We start from the raw sequence: 25,152 nt of genomic DNA, 5'->3' as shown, positions 1-25,152 counted from the left end.
TCACAAGTTCTTTGAAATAATTCCATGAGCATTAGCCAATCGTAGAATAGAATCATCTGCCTCTCCCATCCTGCGAATGGCCCCACAGATAGCATAGGTTTCAGACTGGCCATTAACCCACCCGTGACCTTGCCAGCCTCAGCCACATTCATCTGGATGAAGGTGTCGTCCTTGACGCCAATGATGCGGCTGCTCTCAGAGCATTTCCAAAGCACATGTTGGTTGATGAACTTGCCCTCATGGTTCTGCACATGGAGGATGTCATGGTTCTGCACGTGGAGGATGTGCCTGCTCGCTCCAGGTCCAGTGGGAGTGCAGAAAGATGGTTTGCTTGTTTGTTTTAACCTTGGGGTTTTTTGCTTTGTTTTGTTTTGACACAGTGTCTCACTATATAACCTAGGCTGACCTTAAACTTCTCCTGCCTTTGTGCCCCCCAACTCGCCCAGTACAGGGTACATTCATTTTTACTACATGAATTATATACATAATAATGGAAAACCAGGCAAGTCCCAGGAACTCATTTCTATTTCTACATAATTTATTTCAAAGTTGACAAGCACAGTTCCCAATGATGACCTCCAGGTTCACAAATGCAAAGGAGAATAAATGAATCAGGGAAAGTATCTCACCATGAACCTGCTTACTAAGAGCAACTGAATCTGGTATAGCAGACCCCACTCAGGTTTCACAGTACAATTCTATATAGCTGTAAAGAAAACTGAAATTGATATGTCAATGGATGAATTTGAAAATACTGTAGTGAGTGAAATAACCTAGACCCAGAAAGACAAATGCCACGTGTTCTCTCTTATTTGTGGTTCCTAAATCTAAAGCTTTAGATTTGAGTGCATAACCTGGAATAAGCACAGAAGCCAATAAAGTAGAACTCTGCAGGAGTGGGGTTGGGAGTGGAGAAATGTCAGGACACCGATGTCATGAAGAGGGAAAGGGGAAATAGGGAAAGACTTAACTAGGTGGCTAATATAGAGTGAGGGCGTGGGGGAGGGGAATAACACTAAGGGTGTTTGGAAAAGCCATAGGGAAGCATATTATTTTATAAACTTTTTTTTTTGTTTTTGTTTTTTTTGTTGTTGTTGTTGTTGTTGTTTTCGAGACAGGATTTCTCTGTGTAACTTTGGATCCTGTCCTGGAACTCCCTCTGCAGACCAGGCTGGCCTTGAACTCACAGAGCTCCTCCTGCCTCTGCCTCCCAATTGCTGGGATTAAAGGTGTGCACCACCACTGCCCGGCTATAAACTTATTTTAAAATACATATATAGACAGGCAAATAACAGTAGATAGATAGATAAATAGATAGATAGATAGATAGATAGATAGATAGATAGATAGATAGATAGACAGATGAGTTTTAGTGCAGTTACCTAACAAAGCAGGCTAATGATCCCCTACATCCAGGAGCCCCAGACTAACAAAAACCCCAGTGTAAGGCCGGTGATATCTCCCTTCATCAAATAAACCTCTTTTTGCAGCAAACAGACAGTATTATGAGATCTACAGCTTACCAAAATGCAGAGAATAAATAACTGTGGGGTGCCCAGCCCCAAATGGGGCGTCTATAACACAACCCCCCACACCTGAGGTTCAGGGAACATTGAGGAAGAGGAAGCAGAACAATTGTAAGAGCCTAAAGGCCTTTGCTCAGTGACTGCCATCTGAGTGTCTTCTGGACAGGACAGCCTTCAACTCTCAACAACATGGCTGACTGTCCGAGGCCTGCAAAGACCACACCAATGGACACACCAACATGGATGGAGAAAAATTTCACAAGCCCTCACCACTAGATGAAGAGCTACAAACAGTCAAGGCTGCTGAGAGAGAAAACTAGTTTTTGCTGGAAGTTTTTTTCCCCCTTCCTTAGATAGACACACACACACACACACACACACACACACACACACACACACACACCTCAGTCCTAACAGGTCGGTCACAACCACATACAGATAAGGGCAACACTAGTTGAATTCAGTTGGGGTGAGAGTGTATCAAAAATAAATACAGAAGAAGAGATCATGAATATGAGGGAGGTGTTGAGGGGCACAGAGGAGTTGGGGGGAGATGAAAATACAATGTACTTCTGTATGAAATCTTCAAATAAAAGAAAAACTAGGGTTCCTTTCTTCTCTCCAGTGGCTTCTGCCCTGTGACATGGGTCTCTGCAGAGTAATCACAAGGACCTTCCAAATCCACAGGCATGCCAAGCAGCTGCCGGTGATGAGATAATTAAGAGTAGAATGACCATCACATAAGGCTCATTAAGTTCTTTGGTACTAACAAGGGGTCCTCACCCTCGTAAAGAGGGCCATCACTCTAGTCTGTGTTGGATGCCTAAGACTTTATTACATTCATTTATTTTTATTTATTTGAGGTGTGTGTGTGTGTGTGTGTGTGTGTGTGTGTGTGTGTGTGTGTGTGTGCGCGCTCACCCACCCCACAGTGGACCTGGGAATTGAACTCTGGTCATCAGGTTTGGCAGCAGGTCCCTTCACCCTCTGAGCCATCTTGCTGCCCTGACTCGTGAGACCTTAGTGTTTAAGTTATCTCCCATCTAGACCCATCCCCCTTCAGAGGACATGGCCACAAGCTTTCACTGTCAGGATGGCTTTGAACATCTAACTTTTGATCTCAAAGCCTGTAGCGTAGGCTTTGTGAATGGGTGGGAGTCTCAGCTACTCCACTGGATACTCGTCTACAGTAGCTTTCATTCAAAGGCAACTTCTCAAGCTGAGCATGGCAGCACACATTTGTAATGTCAGCTGGTATAAGGCTGAGACAAGAGGCATGTTTGAAGATATCCTGGGTTGCGAATAAACACCAAGTCTAGCCTTGGCTACATAGCAAGACCCTAGCTCATAAAAGAAAGGACAAGAAGGCTTTCAAGATGGCTGGGTGGGTAAAGGCACTTGCTGCCACAACTGACTGCTTGAATTCAATCCTTTGGATCCACTTAGTGGAAAGAGAGAACCAACATCTACAACTTGTCCTCTGACTGCCACACTTTAACCAACCATGGTATGTGCACAGACACACACACACACACAGACACACACACACACACACACACACCTACACCAAATACACACACACACACACACACCAAATGTACACACACACTTACACACACACATACACACACAACAAATACACATTAAACAAATAACTCTAGTTTTAAATTTAAAACAAATTTTAAAATATATCAAATTTTTCCCTTTAAACACATTTTTTAAATGAAGGGAGTACTAACTTTTTTTTTTTTTTTTTTTGGTTTTTCAAGACAGGGTTTCTCTGTGTAGCTTTGCGCCTTTTCCTGGAACTCACTTGGTAGCCCAGGCTGGCCTCGAACTCACAGAGATCCGCCTGGCTCTGCCTCCCGAGTGCTGGGATTAAAGGCGTGCGCCACCACCACCCGGCTTTTTTTTTAAGGTTTGTTTATTTTATTTTATTTTATTTTATGTGTATGTCTATTTTGTCTATATGCATGTGTGTGCATGATATGTGTGCTTGGTACTCACGAAAGTCTTAAGAAAAGGCAATAGGTTCTCTGGATCTAGAGTTATGGAGGCACTGTGTGGGTGCTGGGAACCAAATCCATGTCCTCTATGAGAGCAACAAGTGCTTTTAGCTGAGGAGCCATCCCTCCAGTCCCATCTTTCAACTTTTTAAGTGGAAAACAGAAAAAAGGTATTTATTCAGCTGTGGTCACATTAGGAAGTAGGAGAAAGAGATCCAGCAAACCCCTCAAGTCCAGCTTCGGGGTGCTCAATTGTAAATAGAGGGCCCAGGGCCATGTATACTCGACCATCAAGGTCAACCCGTGGTCACAACCACTTCTGATCCATCATTTTCTAGGCCTCAAGCTCATATTGTAAGGTGGTCTGACAAGGTGTTAGAACTGTATAAAATCTCTTTCTGGGAGACAAGTTCCCCCATGGGGGAAGTTCCCATGGCTGGGGTGGGGGACATCCATTGTTTCAATAATTTGATAATCAGATTGAGAGACACAAGTGTCTCTTTGGAATATTTTCATTTCTCCTTTTAAAAAAATGTATAAATAAAATCCCAGCACTCAGGAGGCAGAGGCAGGTGAGTCTCTGTGAGTTCGAGGCCAGCCTGGTCTACAGAGTAAGTTCCAGGACAGCCTGGGCTACACAGATAAAACCTTGTCTCGAAAAACAAATGAACAAAAAAAATTTAAAAAGAAACTTCTCATTGAATGCTTCTATGTAACTCCTTTGTTTTGGTTTGGTTTGGTTTGGTTTTGCTCACTATGTAGCCCAGGCTGGCCTAGACCCACCAGCCTCTGCCTCCTGAGTGCTGAGTTTAAAGGCATGTGCCACCATTTGAAGCATTTGAAACTCTTTTTATCTCTTTAATTTTTTTTTATTACATTTACTTGGAGGGCGTGCAAGTGGAGAGCATGCATGCATATACATGTGTTCATATTTGTGTACTCACAGTTCTGGTATAAGGACATGAGTTCAATCTCCAGAACCCAGCTAAAGGTGGAAAAAAGAACTGACTCTGCTGACCTCTGACCGCCACACACACATTCTGGCATGCATTTGCCCAACATGTCATACAGACACAAAATAACCAAATAAATACGTCTTTAAAAATGCATAGCCTGGCCGGGCGGTGGTGGCGCACGCCTTTAATCCCAGCACTCGGGAGGCAGAGCCAGGCGGATCGCTGTGAGTTCGAGGCCAGCCTGGGCTACCAAGTGAGTTCCAGGAAAGGCGCAAAGCTACACAGAGAAACCCTGTCTCGAAAAACCAAAACAAACAAACAAAAAAAAAAAAAAAACAAATGCATAGCCTGTTTTCTACTGGTTTCATTCTCAGGCAATGAACAGACCCAGCCAAACTTTCCTTTTAATCCCATCTCTGTTGTGGAAAATTCCTTTATACTGTGTGAAGATGTGTCACTGTGATTGGTTTAATGAAGAGCTGAATGGCCAATAGCTAGGCAAGAAAAGGTTAGGCGGGACTTCTGGAGACAGAGAGGTCTCATGGAGGAAGAAAGGCAGTGTCCCCAAGCCGACGCAGAGGAAGCGAGGCATACAGGAGGAGAGGTAAAAGCCACCAGCTACATGACAGCACATAGATTTATAGAAATGGGCTGATTTAAGTTATAAGAGCTAATTAGAAACAAGCCTTAGCTAAGGCCGAGTTTTCATAATTAATATTAAGTCTCAGTGTCTTTTTTTGTGAGCTGGTGGCCCAAAGAAAAATCTGCCTATCCAGCTCATTTCTCTGAACCTTAGTTTCCTGGTCTCTAAAGTAGAGATCCTATTTCCCATATATAAACTATGGCACGGGCTTGACCAAGGGCTGGGCCAATAGTGGCTGGAGCCGTAGTGTCTTATTATCTACCAGGACTCCTATTATTAAAGACCGCAGAGGAATTCCACCAGTGTGGAGTGGTGAAGGCAAATGATTAAGAGAACTTCTCGTGGAAGCGCTAAGTCAGCTCAGGCCCGGATCCTTATCTAAGCCAATTAAAGTAATCAGGAGAGGGCTGTGGTCAGGATTTTGGTCTGTGAGAAGGAAGTCATAATTTGGCCAGGATGGCTTAGTTTCAAAATAAAAATTTTAGTGAACATTATTTTAAAAGAGCAAGAGAAACCCAGGTCATCTTAACAGAGCCCCTTTTACACACACACACACACACACACACACACACACACACACACACACACACACGGCTTTCAAGTATCCTTGAAGTCAATAAAATTATGACCCTGATACATGAAGAGAAATGCCCTAGAGCAGCCAAGAGTGAAAATAAACATGACTACACAATAAATTAGGATCTCCTTCCTCTCCTTCTACCTCCTACATGCTTGGGTTTTGCAAAGGGGTAAAAATATAGCCCATCTGGAGGCGATGGCATAATCAGGGCCCCGCTCCCCAACATCAGTGCACACACACACACACACACACACACACACACACACACACACACACACACCTCCCCCAGGTGACTGGATAAACATGAGCTGATATAGATGGAATGAGCAGATGTCTGCAGCCCCACGCCTAGCCTGCAGAGGACAGACAGTGAGCAGGAGTGCGGAGAGGAACAGACACCCCATTTTCTGCCCACTCCCTGATCCTGTGAGTGGGAATGGTGAAGGTGGGAAGAAGTGCTCATTCCTGCCTTCGGTGACACCCTCCTCCGATCTTTGGTGACACTCTCCTCTGCTCGAAACTTTCCCTATACTGTGACTATTTGGGTTTGAATGTGAAATGTGCCCCCCCACACCATGTAACACTTGGTCCCATTGATGGTACTTTTTAAAAAGGTGGTGGGAATATTAAGAGGTCAGACCTAAATGGGGGAGTTGTTCCTGGGGGTACGCCTTTAAATGGTATCCGTGGTCCCCAGTCCTTCCTTGACCTCTGTTTCTTGTCTACCATGAGGTTAAAAAAAAAAAATCTTCCCACTACACATTCCAACCACCATGATGCTCCACCCAACCATATGGAATCAAGAGACCATGGACTGGACCCTCTGCAAAGGTGAGGCAAAACAATCACACACACACACACATACACACACACACACACACACACACACACACACACACACATACACACACACACACACACACACACACACACTCACACACACATCACCTTGGACTATTTTCTCAGGTATTCTGATCACAACAATGCAAAGTAATTAGCACAATGACCTTGAAATATAGACAAAATATTATAGCCAAAGCAGGCTAAAGTTCACGTGCAAAAGATGAGAAAACTGGGGTTGGGGATTTAGCTCAGTGGTAGAACGTTTGCCTAGCAAGCTCAAGGCCCTGGGTTCGGTCCTCAGCTCCAGGGGAAAAAAAAATGAGAAAACTAGGAAGACCCTTTTCTTAAAACACAAAGCTTGTTACATTTATGTGTATGTGCCATCTTGCCAGCTCCAAAGCCTCCTTCCTGCCCTCTCTCCCTCCTCCACCTCTCCCCCTGTTGCTTCCCCCCTCTCATTGGTACTAGGATCTAACATATGTTCAGCAATCGTTCCATCCCCCAACTATATCCTCAGCAAATATACATCTATATCTTTTAATTTTCAACCAGAGTCTCAGTAAGGGTCTAAGCAGGCTTTGAACTTGTGAGCCTCCTGCTTCAGCCTCCCGAGTGGCTGGTATCACAGGCCTATGCCACCAGGCCCAGCAGAAACAGAACCTTGAAGTGACTCATCCAAGCTCAACTACTAGTTCACTGGAGGAGCAGAATCAGACTCCAGGTCTCCTTCCTCCTTCCCAGACCAGTCTTCCTTTGTTATAAGTTATCCTTCTATACGCCAAAGACCCTAAATATGATGTGACCAGGATTGGGTGGGCATTTGAAACAATGAGATTCTTCTAGAGCATCAACAAAATATCTCTCTGAACTTTCCAGAAGAAGAAGAAGGCTGGGTGGTGGTAGTACACACCTTTAATCCCAGCACTTGGGAAGCAGAGGCAGGCGGATCTCTGTGAGTTTGAGACCAGCCTGGTCTACCAGAGCAAGTTCCAGGACAGCTAAGGCTGTTACACAGAGAAACCCTGTCTCAACAAAGCAAAATAAAGAAAGAAAGAGAGAGAAAGAAAGGAAGGAAGAAAATGACTTGGAGAGGGGCCTGCTCATCAACTTCAAACATCTGTACTTACGATGTGTCAAGTTAGGTACCAGGTGCCAGAAGAGGAAGAAATGGATGAGACATCTTTGGAGGTGTTCTTCAATTAAATTCTAGTCCATCAAAGTGGATAAACAGAGAGGAGACTCAGACCATAAATGAACGTGGAATAAACACAGATAACAAGGAGACAAAATTAAATATTTAGATTATATATCGGCCAGAGGTTAAGTGGATTAGTGGAGTGATGAGTTGGGCAGAGTTACGGGATTTCCATGTTTAGACAGAGTGGATTAGGTTTTGCAGCATATGAAATGCCGAGCTGAAAGTGCTGTCCTCAGCACTGACACCCCACATTCATCACTAGGGGTGCCTTTCTGTCAAAAGGCAGAAAGAACAAGACCTCGATGTCTCACGCATCTTTATGACATCTCGGTGAGTCAGCTAGCCAGCCCTGTAATTCCCAGACTTCTGAGGAGGACACAGATGCAGGGCAGGGAGGGGAAGGTCAAGAGCCACTAAAATCCAGTCCTGGCTCCTCTTCCAAGCCAGTCGAAACGACTCCCTGGAGCACTTGGGCAATCCAAACAGGCACCAGCATGGCGAGCCATTGTACCACAACCCTTTTGATCTCCTCTCAGAGGCTGAGAAATTGTGAGTTACCTTGTCATTATTTCCCTCAAGTGTACAACTCAGATTTTCTCTAGAGCATAAGTTTCCTAAGGGCAGGGGCCAGCTTCATAGTCCCACTCACTCTGCTTGGTAGCCAGAAGCTCTGAAGATACACACATGCTCCCTCCTTTGTCTAGAGAGCAGAGGGCTGGGGAGAAGGTCGGCTGCACTGGTAACCAGACGTGGTTCTCACTGTCCATGGACTTCCTGCCCTGCCTACCTTCCTCCCCCAGGAAGCTTCTAGAACAAGTCTCTGCGAGGACAGTGATTCATGTAGATGCCCCTGAGGTCATCTGCTTGACACTATCCCAGGAACAAAGAGGGGCATTCTCCAGGACCCGTGAGAAGGGCCTGGACGCCTCCATCTTTGCTTTTCTGGAGAGGAGGATACCACAGTCATAGTTTTGTGGGACTCCCACAGATGATACTTCCAGGAGAATAATGAAAGGCACAAGCTTGCTTCCAGTTCCAAATCTGGACTTGCACCTTCCTGTAACTTCTCCCAAGCATGACGCTCAGTTACCACCCAGTACGTGAGAAAGCTAAAAAAAAAAAAAAAAATTTTTTTTTAAAATGTTATTAAACATGTTTGTTTGTTATAGTGTCACTGGGTCTTCTGTCTGTCTTCTTCTAGGCCTTGGTTATATGTGGAAACTGACTTACAAAGTTTCTAAGAGTGAAATACAGCTACCACGGAGGGAGATAATATAAAGACCTGGGTTTAACTCCTGGTCCTGCTGGACGGAATACCTTGATTCAGTCTTTGCATATTCCTGTACCGTGTGGCACAAAGTATATAAAAATTTTTTACGCATTAATTCAACATATGAATGAACCAATAAATTAAATTGCATTGTATAATAACAATAAAAAATAAATGGGGTGAACTAATGGAATACTTTCTGTTGTTTTATTTCATTTCATTTTGTTTTGTTTTGTTTTGTTTTGTTGTGATAAAGTCTCATTCTGTAGCCCAAGCTGGGCTCAAATTGGTGGCAATCTTCCCGTCTCAGCCTTCCAGGTGCTGGAATTACAAACATGAGCTGCTCTGTCTGGCTTGGCTCTTGTCCTTTTCAGACAGAGTCTCATCATGTAGCACAGGCTGGTCTTGAACTCCATACGTAACTGAGGTTGGGAGCTCTTGATTCTCCTTCCTCTACCTCCTCAATACAAGGATTACAGGCATGTAACACAAAGCCAGCCTCTAATGCAACAATTGATAAACAGGAGACAATTGAGATATTAAATAAACTACCTATCAATCTAAATATTTGTCTCTCAGCCGTATACAAAGAGAACTGTCCTAGTCTCAAAGTGTATCCCGGCTAAGCATAGTCCTTCATGTTTACAATCTCAGCACTTGGAAGGAGGAGGCAGGATGATCAGGAGTTCAGGGTCATCCTCAGACTCACTGAGATCAAGGCTAGGTTGGAATTCATGAAACCCTGCCTCAAAAATCAAACAAACATCTGGGCATGGCGGCACATGCCTTTAATCCTAGCAATCTCAAGGCAGAGACAAGATCTCTGTGAGTTCAAAGTCAACCTGGTCTACACAGAAAGACCGTGTCCTAAAAACAAAACAAAACATTTTATTTTAATAAAAAACAAACAAAAGGCACAAGCTCTCTGCCTTGATTGTTTCCTTGTAGGGTGTTTTGTGGGACAAAGGGTTATAGTTTGGATATGAAATGTGTTTGAGCCCTGGTTCCCACCTGGTGGGACAGTTTTAGAAGGTTGTGATATTCTGTTTGTGTTCTGACAAATAAAGCTTTCCTGGAGATCAGAGGGCGGAGCTAGCCACTAGTTAATCATAGAGACCAGGCAGTGGTGGCACAAACCTTTAGTCCCAGCACTGGGGAGGAGGAAGCAGGAAAATCAGGAGTTCAAGGCCACCCTGGGCTACAGGAGATTGAACCAGTCTAAAAGAGAAACAGAGCCAGGCAGTAAAGGCTCATGCCTTTGATCCCAGCACATGGGAGGATCATGCCTTTGATCCCAGCACATGGGAGGATCATGTCTTTGATCCTAGCACATGGGAGACTCGCATCTTTAACCCCAGCACTAGGGAGGTGGAGACAGGAATAAAAGGTAGGTAGATACAGGACCTGCTGTGTCCCCCCCCCCCCCCCGACCCCCATTCAATCTGAGGATTCTTAGAGACAGGATGGCCCATTCAGTCTGAGGATTTGTAGAGACAGGATCTTAAGCCCCCCATTCAGTCTGAGGTTTCTTAGAGATAAGTTTCAGGTGGCGGCTACTGCTGCTTCTCTGATCTTTCAGCTTTCACCCTCAATAGCTGACTCCAGGTTTTTATTGTTAAGACTAATTAGGATCTCACTTTATTTAGGAAGTGGGGCCTAACTGGAGAATGGAAGCCCCTAGAGGGCTGGACTTTATGGCTTATACCCTACCTCTAGCTACGTTCTAGCTCTCTGCTTCCTGGTCCATTGAGATGTGAGAACTTCTATCCACCATATGAGACCCTCCTGCCACCACGAACTCCACCATAACATACCCTACTGTGATGGAGTGTAGTCTCCCAAACTATGAAGCAAAATGAATCTTCCCTTACATTGTTTCCATCAGTGACTTGGTCACAGTACCAAGGAAAGTAGCTAACCCAGGATGGGATGGGGTCTCATCACATAGGCCAGGCTGGCCTGGAACTCCAGATGCCTCTCCTTCTGCCTCCACAGTGCTAGGATTGCAGAAGGGTCTTACCACACCCAGCACCATTCCAGTGTATTTGACTACAGTTGAGTTGCCTCTTACCTTCACCTGCCACAGTAACTTGGTCTCCTAAGATGAAGTGAGAGACCACACCTCTCCTGGCTAAGAACAAACTGTTCCACATCTAACCAGAAGTTTGACAGAGACAAATATTGCAAATGGTTGCCAGGTGTGTGCAAATAGGCTCGTGACCTTTATCCACCCTCCTGTTGGGCGAGGTCATCATCATCCTACTCCGAATCACATTGGATGGGGATCCTGGACCATCTGTTCTCCCACTTTCCCTTCAGTGCCCGCCTAGTCAGTCACCTGCACTTCCTCAGAGAGACATATGTCTTCTGCCCTCCCTGGCCACCTCCCCAGCTGATTTTCCCGAAGCACTAACCGGTTCGTCCTGGTGAAAATCTTCAGAATAAATGTGTCCATTCCAGCTTCCCTCGTGTGCTCTTTGTTGGATAAATGACGACCTAACACAGAGCCCTGAAGTTCTAAGGGACTCTCAATCCTTGAAAGACGGGCTTATATATGGCCCTCTCAGGGAGACAACAAAGAAACTGTTAGACCAAAAGGACTTTGGCCTTCACTGTCCATGTGAGGGAGATGCTTAAAGGGGTAGGTGTGGGGGAAGTCCCGAAACAGTTAAAATATTCCTTGAAAATACAAACTGGCAGACTGAATTCATTATCATGGAGTCTCTTTCTTTCAAAAGCAGAAAAACATTTTTCACTCCCTGGGTTATGTGCTTTAAACATGGTCCTGACATCTGTTCTCTAAACACAAAAGAAAAGCGTGCTTTCAACTCCAAACACAGATAAAATATGAAAACACAACTATGTCTTCCTGGGCTAGGGACAGGCTAAGTGACAAGGATTTGCATGACTAAGCTTCTGCTATGCTGACATATGCAAAATTCAGGAGCAATCAAATCATTCTTAGCTTGACAAGGTTGAAATGAGAAACAGAGCCTTTACCTTGGGCCTGAAGCCCATGGGCTCACCTGAAAACTCTGCCTGAGCCAACTGAACAGCAGATCTAGCTGAATGTTGGGTCTCCTTATTTTAAGACTCGTGGAGATAGGAAAAGTGATCAGTAGAGATTAGACCAAGGCAATGGTCACACGGTTCACCTGAGAGACTTCATAGTACAGGTACAAATTGTATTGTACAATTTGTACATACATGTACATACAGATACCAAGTACAAATCGATGTGTCTGTTACTGTTCTTTGCCGTCAGTGCTGGACCTTACGCATGCCAGGCACTCTCTGCCTCAGACACGTGCCACAGTCCACAAGTTGATTTTTAAATTCAATCCTTGCTCAGACACTAAGTCCGCAATCCTAGCTCCCAAGAAGCTAAGGCAAGAAGACTGATGTGTGGTCCAGGGCAGCCTAGGATGCCCAGTGAGTTCCAGGCCAACCTGGGATAAGTAAGTGAATTCTTGTCTCAAGACATCAGAACTAGGGACAGCAAGACGGTTCAATCAGTAAAGGAACTTGTAATCAAGTCTAACGACCTGAGTCTAATGCCTAGAACCCACATAAAAGGAGAAGGGAGCCAGCTCCACAATTGTCCTCTGACCTCCCTATGTGTGTACTATGGCATGTTGGCTCTCTTCTTCCATTATGCAGGTCTCACAAACCAAACGCAAGTTGTCAGGCCCAGGGACAAGTGCCAGCCCCCAAACCCACCCTTTTTTTTTTTTTTTTAATTAGAAGAAAAATAAAAAATAGGAATGGTAGTAGACACCTATAATCCCAACATTTAGGAAGTACAGGTAGGGGGATCAGGGGATCAGGTTAGTGTCTTCTACACAACTAATTCAAGGCTAGCCTGAGCTACATGAGACTCTGTCTCAAAAACAAAAACAGACTTGGGTATGATAGCACACATCTTTAATTCCAGCAGAGGCAGAGCCAGAGGCAAGCAGATCTCTGGGAATCTTGGGCCGGCTTGGTCTACACAACAAGAACCAGGTCGGCCAGGGCTGCACAGTGAAACTGTTATTTATTTGCAGCGCTATTTACAGGCCTAGAAAGAACACAGATATATGGAAACCCACTACAAGAGATTTATTAGGGGAGGGAAAGGGGGACCATGCCTACTGGAAACGAATAGTGCAGAAGAGAGAGTAGGGAACAGGTGGAATCTGCTTTTATAGGTCGCGTGTCCATCGTCCTCCCTCCCCCCCACCCCCCCCACCCCCCTGGCTGGTAGTGAATTGGAACCAGTCTTGGGATTTATGAGACCCTGTCTCAAATTTAATTAATTAATTTAATTAAACTTTTAAAAATGACAGCCAGGACTGGAGAGATGGCCCAGCGGTTAAGAGCACTGGCTGCTCTTCCAGAAGACCCCAGCACCCACATAGCAGCTCACAACTGTCTGTAATTCCAGTTCCAGGGGATCTGACACCTTCACACCAATGCACATAAAATAAAGTTTAAAAGAAAAAAAAATGACAGCTGGTATGGTGGTGCATACCTTTAACCCCAGCATTTGGGAGGTAGAGGCAGGTAGATCTTCATAAGTTCAAAGCTGATCCTGTTTCAAAGAAAATAAAAAATATTTTTAAAAAAATAAATTCACCATTGGGGCTCAGTGGTAAGAGAGCATGTTTAACATGCTTAAAGATAAATAAATTACCTTATCTTTGGAAAAAAATAACAAAGCCTAGAAAACTGGACACGGTGGCTAACTCTTGCTATCTAGTTACTCAGAAAGCTGGGGCAAGAGGGTCACAAATTCCAGACCAGCCTTGGCTATATAGAGAGACTGTCACATAACAACAAAAGCTAAAACCCAGAAAGTAAGGAATGCTTATCCTGAAACACTTCATGTTGAGTTTTTGAGTGGTCTTTGGTGCTCTTTGTTTGCTTGTTTGTTTTGTTTTGTTTTGGTCTTTGTTGTTTATTTTGAGACAAAAATCTCACTGTGTAGCCCAGGTAGCATGGAACTTGATGTGAAGACCAAACTGACCTTGAACTCATAGAGATTCTCCTGCTTCTGCCTCCTGAGTGCTGGGATTAACGGTGTACACCACCATGCCTGGCCTCGGAGCCTTTTTTTTTTTTTTTTCCATTTTAAACAAGTTTATCTAAACAAGATATTTAAATGAAATGATCTAAGATCATCTTATTTTTCTTTCCCCAAGGGTAATTTACCCCTACTTAAAGACAGATTGAGCTACATATAACAGCTATGTACAAAAGAGTTATAAAATTGTTTTTGCCTTGGATCTATTTAATAAATGTGTGACCTCCTGCAGTAAACAAATTCACAACAGCTCACTTAGCCAAACATGTCAAAGACAGCATCTCTGTTGTTACCTTTCTAGTACAATCAGGCCAAATTAGGGGTTCCTGTCACGGGAAGTCTGTCACTGGTCCGCTAGCCAACTGAGAAGAGCATCTTAGGCCAAGAAGCGGAGTTTTCATTGGGAATGGACTTTACAGAAAGAAAAGGTGGGGCTGGAGAGATGGCTCAGTGGTTAACAAACCTGAGCATGTTTGTTAAAAGAAAATTCAAAGTCTCTTCTCATATCAGAAGAGCCATCTGGTATGGGACAGAAGAAATCAAAATCTAAGGACTATTATATTGTCATTAATCTCATTCCCCTGAAATTTACTTTGACTCTTCAAAAAAAAACTTTTTTTTCAGTATAAGTACTATTTCAAAATTTAAACATTCTGTTTTGATACTGATGATATTGTTCAGTACTAACCAATTCTAACTTTAGGCTTCATGTAACTTCCTGTATGTGATTTCAGAATCTAGTTTACACAGATATTTAGAAATTAAGCCTGGATATCCTGATGTCTTTAATAGATCATGACTCCTTAATCTCCCAAGATTTACAACATATGACATTTAATATGTTTAAGTTTTCTAAGTTGAACAATAAAATTTCCTAACAGCAATCTCTGAAGTCTTTAAAAAGACGATGGGGCCCCAATGATGATTCCGCCTGATGACACCACTAAATCGATAAAGACCCCCCAAAGATCAGCTTTAGACAGCAAACTGCTCAGGACAGTGCCGAGATAGGTAGCTTGGGGATCAAATGATGAAGCTAGTTCTCCTGAGACTTGACCATTGTTTCGGTTTTCTCAGGGTACCCTGGCTGTGGAATAATCCTCTTGTACACTACAAAGATTTGTCACTGGAATTGGTTTAATAAAATGTTGATTGGCCAGTAGCAAGGCAGGAAGTATAGGTGGGGCGACCAAACTAAGGATGATGAGAAGAAGATGAGCCATGTCAGAGTCACCAACAAACACAGAGAGGCAAGATGAGAATGTCATACTGAGAAAAGGGACCAAACCACTTGGCTAAACATAGATAAGAATTATGGGTTAATTTAAGAGTAAGAGTTAGCTAGTAACAAACCTGAGCTATCGACTAAGCATTTATAAGTAATATTAAGTCTCTGAGTGATTATTTGGAATCAGGCAATCAGGACAGGAAGTGTCTGTTTACATCCCCTTGAGATGCCATCACCCCCCCCCCCCCCAGACAGCAGGAAGAAATTTAAAACATGATATCCACTTTACCAAGAGGTGGGATGGGTGGCTTTTGGTCTTTCTCAGAGTTACGGATATTTGTCATCTTACAGTGGGTTGGTTACAAGTTGTTATAGGGTATGGGGCTGAACAAAAGAGATTAGATTCAGGAGTCTCGTTCAGAAAAGAAAAAGGGGGATAGACATGATAGGATAAAAACATAGATTATTAAATCTACTTTCAAACTAAAAAAGCAACTATCAGTCTTAAATAATTTACAATGGTATGGGTTCCTGTATGTTGGTAAAAATTTAAGATTATTTTTGTTATACTGTATATATGCTTCTACTTTTGTTTAAGATATTTTTATATATTGATAGAAATTTAAGGTTTTTTGTTATACTGTACATATGTTTTTACATCTGTTTAAGATGCTTTTGTCTCAATTAATAGGTTTTTCTGTACCCCAATAATAAGTTTCTCCACCAATGCAATAAGCCAGATCAAGCGAAATTGAAAAAGTCAAAGAACAGGTTTATTTGAGCAAAGCAACTCCTGGGTGAGCCCTCCAGCCCCAGAGATTGGGCCTGGAGAAGTCACACGCCCAAACTAAAGCAGGGAGCTTATATAGCCTGTGGGTGAGAGGTGATGACATGTCCACCACAAGTTGCATTTGTGCCCAAGTATGGTCAAAAGTTGGAATGCTTGTGCGGGGACTTGGGCTGCTGGCAACTTTAGGAGAGGACTACAATAACCACCAAGAATTCAGGACTGGGCTCTTTGGTGCCTTCCCTTTTTTCAGAGATCTCTGAGTGGGCAGGGTTTGGAGAGACAGGAATGGGGCTTTCTGGATCAAGCAGGAGTGAGCTGGAGGCTCCAGCCAAATACTAATGAGGACACACTTCTGGCTGAGGAAAGAAAGTGATGCTTGGGCTAAAAGAGTTCTAGTAGTCCACTTATACCAGTTATTTCATAGTGTGAAAATACAGACAGGTTCAGGAGTGCAGCTTGAACATGGATCTGAACTTTTATTTTTTGGATAGGGTCTCCTCTATATAGCTCTGACTACAGAGAAGAAGACTTGGATTTTACTATTTTCTAGTGTCTCCCCATGTTGAATGGAGCTGCTGGCCAGTGTTCATTTCCTGACTGAGTGTTTCTCTTTCTGAAAGGAGTCACTGGCCAATCACACCCGATGCCCATGTCATGGAATCTGCTGAAAGCAGAGGTCATCCTGGCCTGGAGTTGCCTCTCTCTCTTTGAAACAACAATCTCAGGCTGGAGCACATTTGGGACCTGCCTCCAGGATCTGGGGTAGGGTTGGTTCTGAGAGAATAAAAATGGATGCTGGTGCTTTGACAGTGGCAGGCCCTGACCCACCATGTCCCCAGCCATATGTCCCCAGCCATATGTCCCCAGCCATGGCGGGACTTCTGACTGACTAAAACCAAGCCCAGGGGACATAGGAGTTACAACTCAGAGTTTTTCTGGCATTTTGAGGGGTTCTTGATTCTCTCTCTCTCTCTCTCTCTCTCTCTCTCTCTCTCTCTCTCTCTCTTAATTACTAGAGATCAAACCCAGGCCCTTATTTACACAAGTCAACTGCTGGACCACTGAGCTGCACTGCCAGCCCTTGTTTCTTTGAGATGGGATCTCACTAACTTAGGCCAGGCTGGCATTGAATATATATATACATATATTTTTTTCCAAGATATATATAGATATATGAGGCAAGGTTAAGGATCAAACTTTGAACCAGAAAAGCCTAAACAAATTGAAGTATATGGAGAGGCCCACCATAGGCAACTCAGTGTGTGTGTGTGTGTGTGTGTGTGTGTGTGTGACATTAGGGATTGAATTCATGCCTTGTACATGATACTCAAGTGCTCTACCAAAGAGCTATATCTCTAGCCCAATAACTGATATTGGTCAAATTACCCACCCTAGGAGATGGCTTCCAAGAAGCCAAATTCAATTTGATTTAGAAAAATTAAATAAAAGAGTTTCCCGCATCCATGTGTTGTAGAGCAAATTCAAGCTCATTTCTTGTGACACATGCTTGCCCACTAGTAATTTAAAGCTTTAACACAGCTGTTGCCCATCAAAATAAATTAGTCATCCAGGACCAGACTCTGTGTGTGGTACCCATGGAATCTCTGTGACATCACTGCATCTCACAGATACGGCCTCCACCCCCTCAACCCAAAGACCACAAGAGAGAGTTCTTCGGTTATTAAAGAAGCTTTATTTTTTGAATGGGATGATCACATTCTAAAAATCTTGTAGAACCATTTCATAATTTCCTTTTTTTTTTTTAAGATTGATTTATTTATTATGTACACAGAAGAGGGCACCAGATCTCGTTACCGATGGTTGTGAGCCACCATGTGGGTGCTGGGAATTGAACTCAGGACCTCTGGAAGAACAGTCAGTGCTCTTAACCTCTGAGCCATCTCTCCAGCCCATCATAATTTCCTTGTATTTCTTTGTCAAGACTGAAATCCCAGATAAATAATCTTTCAGTACATCGCCATGCTCTCAGAGTCTATTACTGCAGACATCCTGCTTTGCCCTCTCTTACATGCCACATCAGCTACCCCTCATGAAAGGCAGACTATGTCCTCTTTCTGCTGTTGTCACTGCTCTCTTGTTTTGAGACTGGGGCATTCATGTTGCTCAGGCTCTCCTCCTGGGCTCAAGTGATCTATCCTCCTGCCTCAGCCTCCTGAACTGCTAGGATTATAGATACATGTCACTGCACCCAGCTTAGTCACACTGCAGCTGAAGAAATTGCTTCTCAAAGAGCTGAATAACTTGTCTGTTTCTGCTCAGTGGTTAGACTGAGAGTTAAACTCGAGGCTGTTTGAACTGTAGTTCTTTCGTGGTTTGTTTCTACGAATCTGTATAATCCTTTAGCCCTCTGCCAGGTCCACAAATAGTCCTTAGCATCACCTACCTACTTTTAAGTTTCACCTCCCAGAAGACCATCACACCTTTAAAAAAAAAAAAGGACAGGAGCTGGAGAGATGGCTCAGCAGTTAAGAGCACTGGCTGCTCTTGCAGAGAATGCAGACCCAACTCCCAGAACACCCACATGGCAGTTCATAACCATCTTTAACTTCAATTCCAGGGGATCCTTATTCCCTCTTCTGACCTCCTCAGGTACCAGGCATGCATGATGAACACAGACATACAAGCAGGAGAAACACCAATACACATAAAAAATTTTAAAAAATAGGCTACCTAGCCGGGCGGAGGTGGTACACGCCTTTAAACCCAGCACTTGGGAGGCAGAGGCAAAGGGATCTCTGTGAATTTGAGGCCAGCCTGGTCTACAACAGAGCGAGATCCAGGACAGGCACCAAATCTACACAGAGAAACCCTGTCTCAAAAAAAACCAAAAAGCCGGGCGGTGGTGGCGCACGCCTTTAATCCCAGCACTCGGGAGGCAGAGCCAGGAGGATCTCTATGAGTTCAAGGCCAGCCTGGACTACCAAGTGAGTTCCAGGAAAGGCGCAAAGCTACACAGAGAAACCCTGTCTCGAAAAATACAAAAAAAAAAAAAAAAAAAAAAAAAAAAAAAACCAAAAAAAAAAAGCATTGGCTGTTCTTCCAGAGGACCCTGGTTCAATTCCCAGCACCCACATGACAGCTTATAGCTGTCTGTAACTCCTGTTCCATGGGATCTGATACCTTCACACCAATGCACATAAAATAAACATTAAATAAATTTTAAAGAGAGAGAGAGAGAGAGAGAGAGAGAGAGAGAGAGAGAGAGAGAGAGAGAGAGAGAAAAGAAAGCAGACTGAACAAGCCATGGGGAGCAAGCCAGTAAGCAGCCTTCCTCTATGGCCTCTGCTTCAGTTCCTGCCTCCAGGTTCCAACCTTGAGTTGCCTTCCTGCCCCGACTTCCCTTCCTGGTGGACTCTAAGTGGAAATAAACCTTTCCCCGCCCCTAGTTGCTTTTGGTCATGGTGTTTGTCATTGCAGCAGAAAGCTAACTAGCACAGGGACCTGACTCAAAAAAGGAGGAGAAAAATTGAACTGAATACTTCATACCAGGGCCTTAACTTCCTTCCTTTTATAAATCTATCTCCTTCTTTTCTTTCATTTTTTCCTTTCTACGTGTGTGTGTGTGTGTGTGTGTGTGTGTGTGTGTGTGTGTGTGTGTGTATGTGTGTGTGTGTTGTGGTAAAGCTAGATCTGCTGATGTAGCTCAGGATGATGTAGATCAGGGATCTTCCTGTCTCAGTTTCAGCCCTAGTGTGCACCCTTCTAGGAATTCACAGACACTGTCCTTCATCCCTAAGATAGATGACATCATTAGATCCACTAATGCAGGATCATTGCACTGTCCCAAAACCATTGGTTTAGAGTCATTTCTCCCAAGACACACTGAAGTGTCCTTGGCATGAATGGCCACCCTCATCAGGCAGATAACAGATGAATTATGGTGATATTTTGTGTATGCTCTAACAAATAAAGAGAAGCAGAGCAGCCAGCCACTAGTTCTTACCTCTATGAAATCCTCAGACGAAAGGGGGTGAGCTCCTTTCTCCTCCTGCCTTATATTCCTTTTCTCTGCCCAGCCATATCACTTCCTGTCCCAACCTTCCTGGTGCTGGGATTAAAGATGTGTGTGCCTCCCTAGTACTGGGAGCAAAGGCATGAGATCCCAAGTGCTGGGATTAAAGGTGTGTGCCACCGCTGCCTGGTCTCTATGGCTATCTATCTAGTGGCTGACTTTGCCCTCTGATCTTCAGGCAAGCTTTACCTGTTAGATCACACACAAAATATCAACCCACTGCATAGACAGTTTCCAAATACCCAGATTCAAATGGGACTGCAGCTTATGAGCTAAGACACATTGGGCAAGCTACTCTCTTTCCTTCTCTACATCTCAATTTACTAACTATAAAGTCATGGCAGGGACCACTGGTTGTGAGACTACTGGAAGGTAGTGGGAATACCCTCTGAAAAGATTCTGGTCCCAAATTCTGTTCAATGAATGAGAGGGAGGCCCCCCAAGAGGTCAAGAACTCCATCTTCATTGCTGCTCATGCTCTATCTTATATATAGGGTTATAATAGGGGTTTGAATCACAATTATTTTTTCTCTCTCTTCCTCTCCATTAACAATCTCATCTCTGGCAAACTTGAAGGCCCTTTCCATTTTAGTTGGATGGAACACCAAATAATAACTGTAATTTTTAAATCTTATCTCTCTCTGCAAATACTTCCAATACGGTAAGTTGGCCAAGTGTGGGTTGAATAGAGTTTTGTCATTCTCCTGAAATGGTATGTTGGCCTGTGTCTTGATTACGTTAGATCTTATCTACGTGACCTCTCTGCTTGAAAAACTGCTGCAAAAGTGCACACATGGACTGTGGTTTACCCCAAAGCATGTGTAACATCTATCCACACGTCAGTGACACTTCATCAGTCGCCTCTACTGAACGTCTTTGCTACAGTTATTCAAATCCTATGTGTAACCCAGACCCTGGATTTTCTTTTGTTCTAGCTCAGAGTTAACTAGTTTTTAAAAAGCTGCTTTCCAAATCAGAGTTCAAGTTCAGGTCAAAATGTCCCTCTACCCACCCCCCTCCCCACCACCCCTGCATCAGCCCCCTCGAGGCCTCTCAGCAAACAGAGCTAGGCACAGAGTTGAACAATTGAGTGAATAAAGGCATGAACAATCGTCCCAGCAGGTTCTGAGGCGCTAAGTCAGGAGCGCTAGGACATAGGCCATCTGCTTTGTATCTTGACACCACAGGGCGTTGGTGTAGTCCTTTCTCTTAGGTCTCTCTAACCTCCTCAGCAGCAGCATATTTATAGCCATTCAGTCATACCCCTTAGCGAGGGAATTTCAAAGCAGTTGAGATGAGTGACAATAATTAACAGTCCTAGGAAATTATGTGTATGGATAAGGAGAGAGAATTGACAATGTAAAAATAGAACTCTCAGGTGTTCTGTTAGCTACAACCGTATAGACGTTGCCAGCTTCACACTCCTGGAATGGCATGGATGACCCCCTTTCCTACCATCCATCCTTAATGACTGGTCAGCGACCTCTTGATGCCCTACTCTTCCCAGTGTAATCCATAGACCGTCAGCATCAACAGAGCCCCCAGCAACTTGTGAGAAATGTGGGCCGGCGAGCCACTCCCCATACCTACTAAATCAGCAGTAGCCTTTATACCAAACCTAGAGTGATGATAATGGTGCTTTTGCAAAAACTACCCTAGGCTCTAGTTTGCTCATTTTCACTAAAGAGATCACCCATACGGTACTTGTCACAGCTCTCCAGTTGAAGAGAAGCAGCAGAATGTATAGGAAACTGGGGACTGAAGAGATGACTCAGCACCTAAAGGTACTTGCTGCGCGCAAGTATGGTGACCTGGGTTCAACCCCTTTGACCTGTGTACGAATGGAAAGAGACCTGCCAGAATACACTTCCTGAGGTGCCGTCGCCGACAACAGACGACAAGCAAAAGCTTTAGAATTTCAGGGGCATGATGATGAACTTCTAGGGCAGTGTGTGTCACGCTTAAACATTCTAGGAACAGCCTCTATTATCACCCAGCGAGGTCAAGCATCTGTTTAGTAAGTAGTGTGGTTACCTCCCAAGACAATGGAGGTCCTTAAGCTGCATTTGACAGATTTATTCAGCCATTTCTTTGCTTGTTTGTATTTGTTTTTGTGTTAGGACACTTCGTTTCAACCACACAGGCTCCTGTGTACACCCGTGCCTTTCTTGTTCATTGTTTTTATGAGACATGGTCTAACTATGTAGCTCTGGCTAGTCTACAGCTTTCTGTGTAGACCAGGCTGGCCTCAAAATCACAACGACCTGCCTGCCTCTGCCTCCAGGGTTCTGGGAGTAAAAGTGTGCACCACTACTCTTCCCTCCACCTCCACCTTCTTCATCCCTGGATCTGTTCGGGTGTCTGGCTTTCAGCAGCAACCATCAACTCCTTAAGCAAACCACTGGGAAGGAGGAAGGCAAAGACACTGTGCTGGTCCCAAGAAGGGCCGGCCCGTGAATCCAGGTACCAAGAGACAATACTGTTTTTGAGGGCTAGGGATATAGTTCAGTGGTAGATTACTTGCCAAGTATGCACAGGGACCTAAAAAGAATACTCTTCTTGAGGACCATCACGAGGATTAATACAATTCATTCTAACATTCTGATCAATCTTAGAAACTGTGGATTCAAACAGGTGTGGTGGTGTATACCTATAATCGCAGCAGGTGAGAGGCAGAGGCAGGAACATCAGGAGTTCAAGGACAGCCTGGGCTATCTAGTGAGTTTGAGGCCACATGAGACTCTGGCTCCAAACGAAGAGGAGGTGGGAGCACTGAGAAGATGACTGGGTAGGTAAAGAGTTTGGACAGAAGGACTTGAGTTTGACTTTCCAGGATCCACATAAAGCTGGGTACAGAAGCCCAGCTGTCTTGGTGGGATGGCAGGCTGAGGGGCAGAGCGAGAATATTGAGACGCTCTTGGGCCAGCCAGCCTGGCATGACAAGCATAGCATTAAACAGTGACAGAGAGTCCTCATGTTGAATGAGGTCGAGCTGGGGGTGAGACTGTCAATGGATAAGTTTGGGGGTTTTGACAGTACAGAGTGTTACCACAGGGATACTGCAAACTTACTATGATAAGCTTTTTTTTTTTTTCCAGAGCTGAGGACCGAACCCAGGGCTCTACCACTAAGCTAAATCCCCAACCCCATAAGCACATTTTATATCTATGTAAAACTAGGTAAAAACTGACCTTTTACTTGTTATTTATTTGTTTGTTTGTTTGTTTGTTTGTTTGTTTATTGTTTTAGACAGGATCTCACTATGTAGCCCTGGCTGTCCTGGAACTCAGTATGTAGACCAGGCTGGCCACAAACTCACAGAGATCTGCCTGCCTGTGCCTCCGGAGTGCTGGGAGTAAAGGCGTGCGCTACCACACCCAGCTCACACTTTTTCCTTATTAAAAGAAAGAAAAGATCCTGTTGCTGGAGAGATGTCTCCGCACTTAAGACCACTGGCCGCACTTGCCAGAGGTCCCAAAGCCTTTTCCCAACCCCCACACAGCAACTCACAACCCTGTGTAACTTCAGTTCCAGGGGACCCTATGCCCTCTTCTGACTCCACAGACACCAGGCATGTATGTGGTGTACACATAGAGGTGCAGCAAAAACACTAGTGGATACAAAATAAAAATAAACTCTTTTTAAAATAAAATACATGCGGCCAGCATAGAGTATATTAGAGAAAGATTGTAAGCCTGGGCCCCTTAGCATAATCAATCAATAGGTTATCTTTCTAACAACAGGTTTCAAATTGCCAGGGGAAGACAGAACAAAACTGACCTTGAAATTCCAGGTCTCAGTTGAGCTTCTTGCTGCCTTCTAGCTTATATGGGACCCACTCAGTTAGCCTCTTGCCTCAGTCTCCCCCTCTGTCTGATGCTGGGAGCAGCTATCTATATCCAAGAGTTGGTCTGAATAAACAGGATTACAGATGTCAAAGTATGTCGGTCAGGGCTCCTCACCAGGTGTCTGTGGACCCTCACGGCCTTGATCTCAAGATTTTCATGATAGCCAGACATCAATAAAATCTGGCATGTGTATACACACACGCTTTCTTCCTGGGTAGAGAGGTCCATTGCTTCCATTAGATTTTCAAAGGAGTCTCTGACCTAAATAAGTACCCTGATCCCCTTTTTCTCTGTAATTAATTACGGAGTGTTTACGGAGCCTTCACGGTGGAATCTGTTATTAGTGGCACAGCTAACTTCCTCTTCTCGGCTAACCTCAGCACTGTTCGGAGGGTTTACAGGGTTTGAGTTTATATGAGGTTGAGATGAGTTTGCATTTCACTTCATAGGAAGGAGTGGGTGAGGACCATGCCACCAGAGACGCCTACAAGCCTGAGATCTTCTCGCGGGGAATCCAAACCTAAGGGCTCTCCCACAACCCGGCGGGATGGAGTGAGGCTGAAGGAAGGACCCATTCTGGGGCTCGCTGCCTGCTTTCCACTCAACTGATACCTGACATATGGCATGTGCATCGAAGCTTATGAAGGTGATGATTCGTTCCTAATCCTTAAAAAAAAAAAAGTCAACCCTATGTGGCTTTGGCTCTGCTCCCCGAGTGCCCTTCTGTTCGCCAGAATGTCTGTTGTCACCTGCCACTGCGTGTATGTCACTTGCTCCTTGGCTTACCTCTCCCGCGGGCTCCTGGCTGGGTCTGCAGCACTGTCTCCTCTTCCCATGGCTCGTCCCTCTGCTTCTCTTTTGTGCTTTGTTTTGCTTGGTTTGGTTTAGAAACAAGCTTCACGTTGTAGCCCAGGTTGACTGGGCTCGCCATGTAGCCTAGGCTGGCCCTGAATGCAGTAGAAGCCTCCTGCCTTACCCTCTGTGTGCTGAGATGACAGGTATGAGCCACCACACCTGAGCCCTCTGTTCTGCTCTTCCGTTCCACATATGTCCTGGGTCGAATGTTCCCCTAGGCTCTCCTCACACCTCTCCTACAGTTCAGCAGGTCAAGGTGCTTGCCACCAAGAATGAGGAACTGAGTTCAACACCTGGGACCCACGTGGTAG

The 25,152-nt window shown here is 44.4% G+C and overlaps 1 pseudogene; it reads right to left on the bottom strand.

The window, feature by feature from the left end:
• LOC128103797 (40S ribosomal protein S21-like) lies at positions 1 to 24,917 on the bottom strand (annotated as a pseudogene).
• Positions 24,918 to 25,152: the final 235 nt, after the last annotated feature.

Source organism: Peromyscus californicus, unplaced genomic scaffold, assembly GCF_007827085.1.
Source record: "Peromyscus californicus insignis strain IS unplaced genomic scaffold, ASM782708v3 Scaffold_8__1_contigs__length_139910024, whole genome shotgun sequence".
Classification (NCBI taxonomy): domain Eukaryota; kingdom Metazoa; phylum Chordata; class Mammalia; order Rodentia; family Cricetidae; genus Peromyscus; species Peromyscus californicus.
Note: the sequence above shows the minus strand (reverse complement) of the source record. Positions and strands in the feature narration are given on the sequence as shown.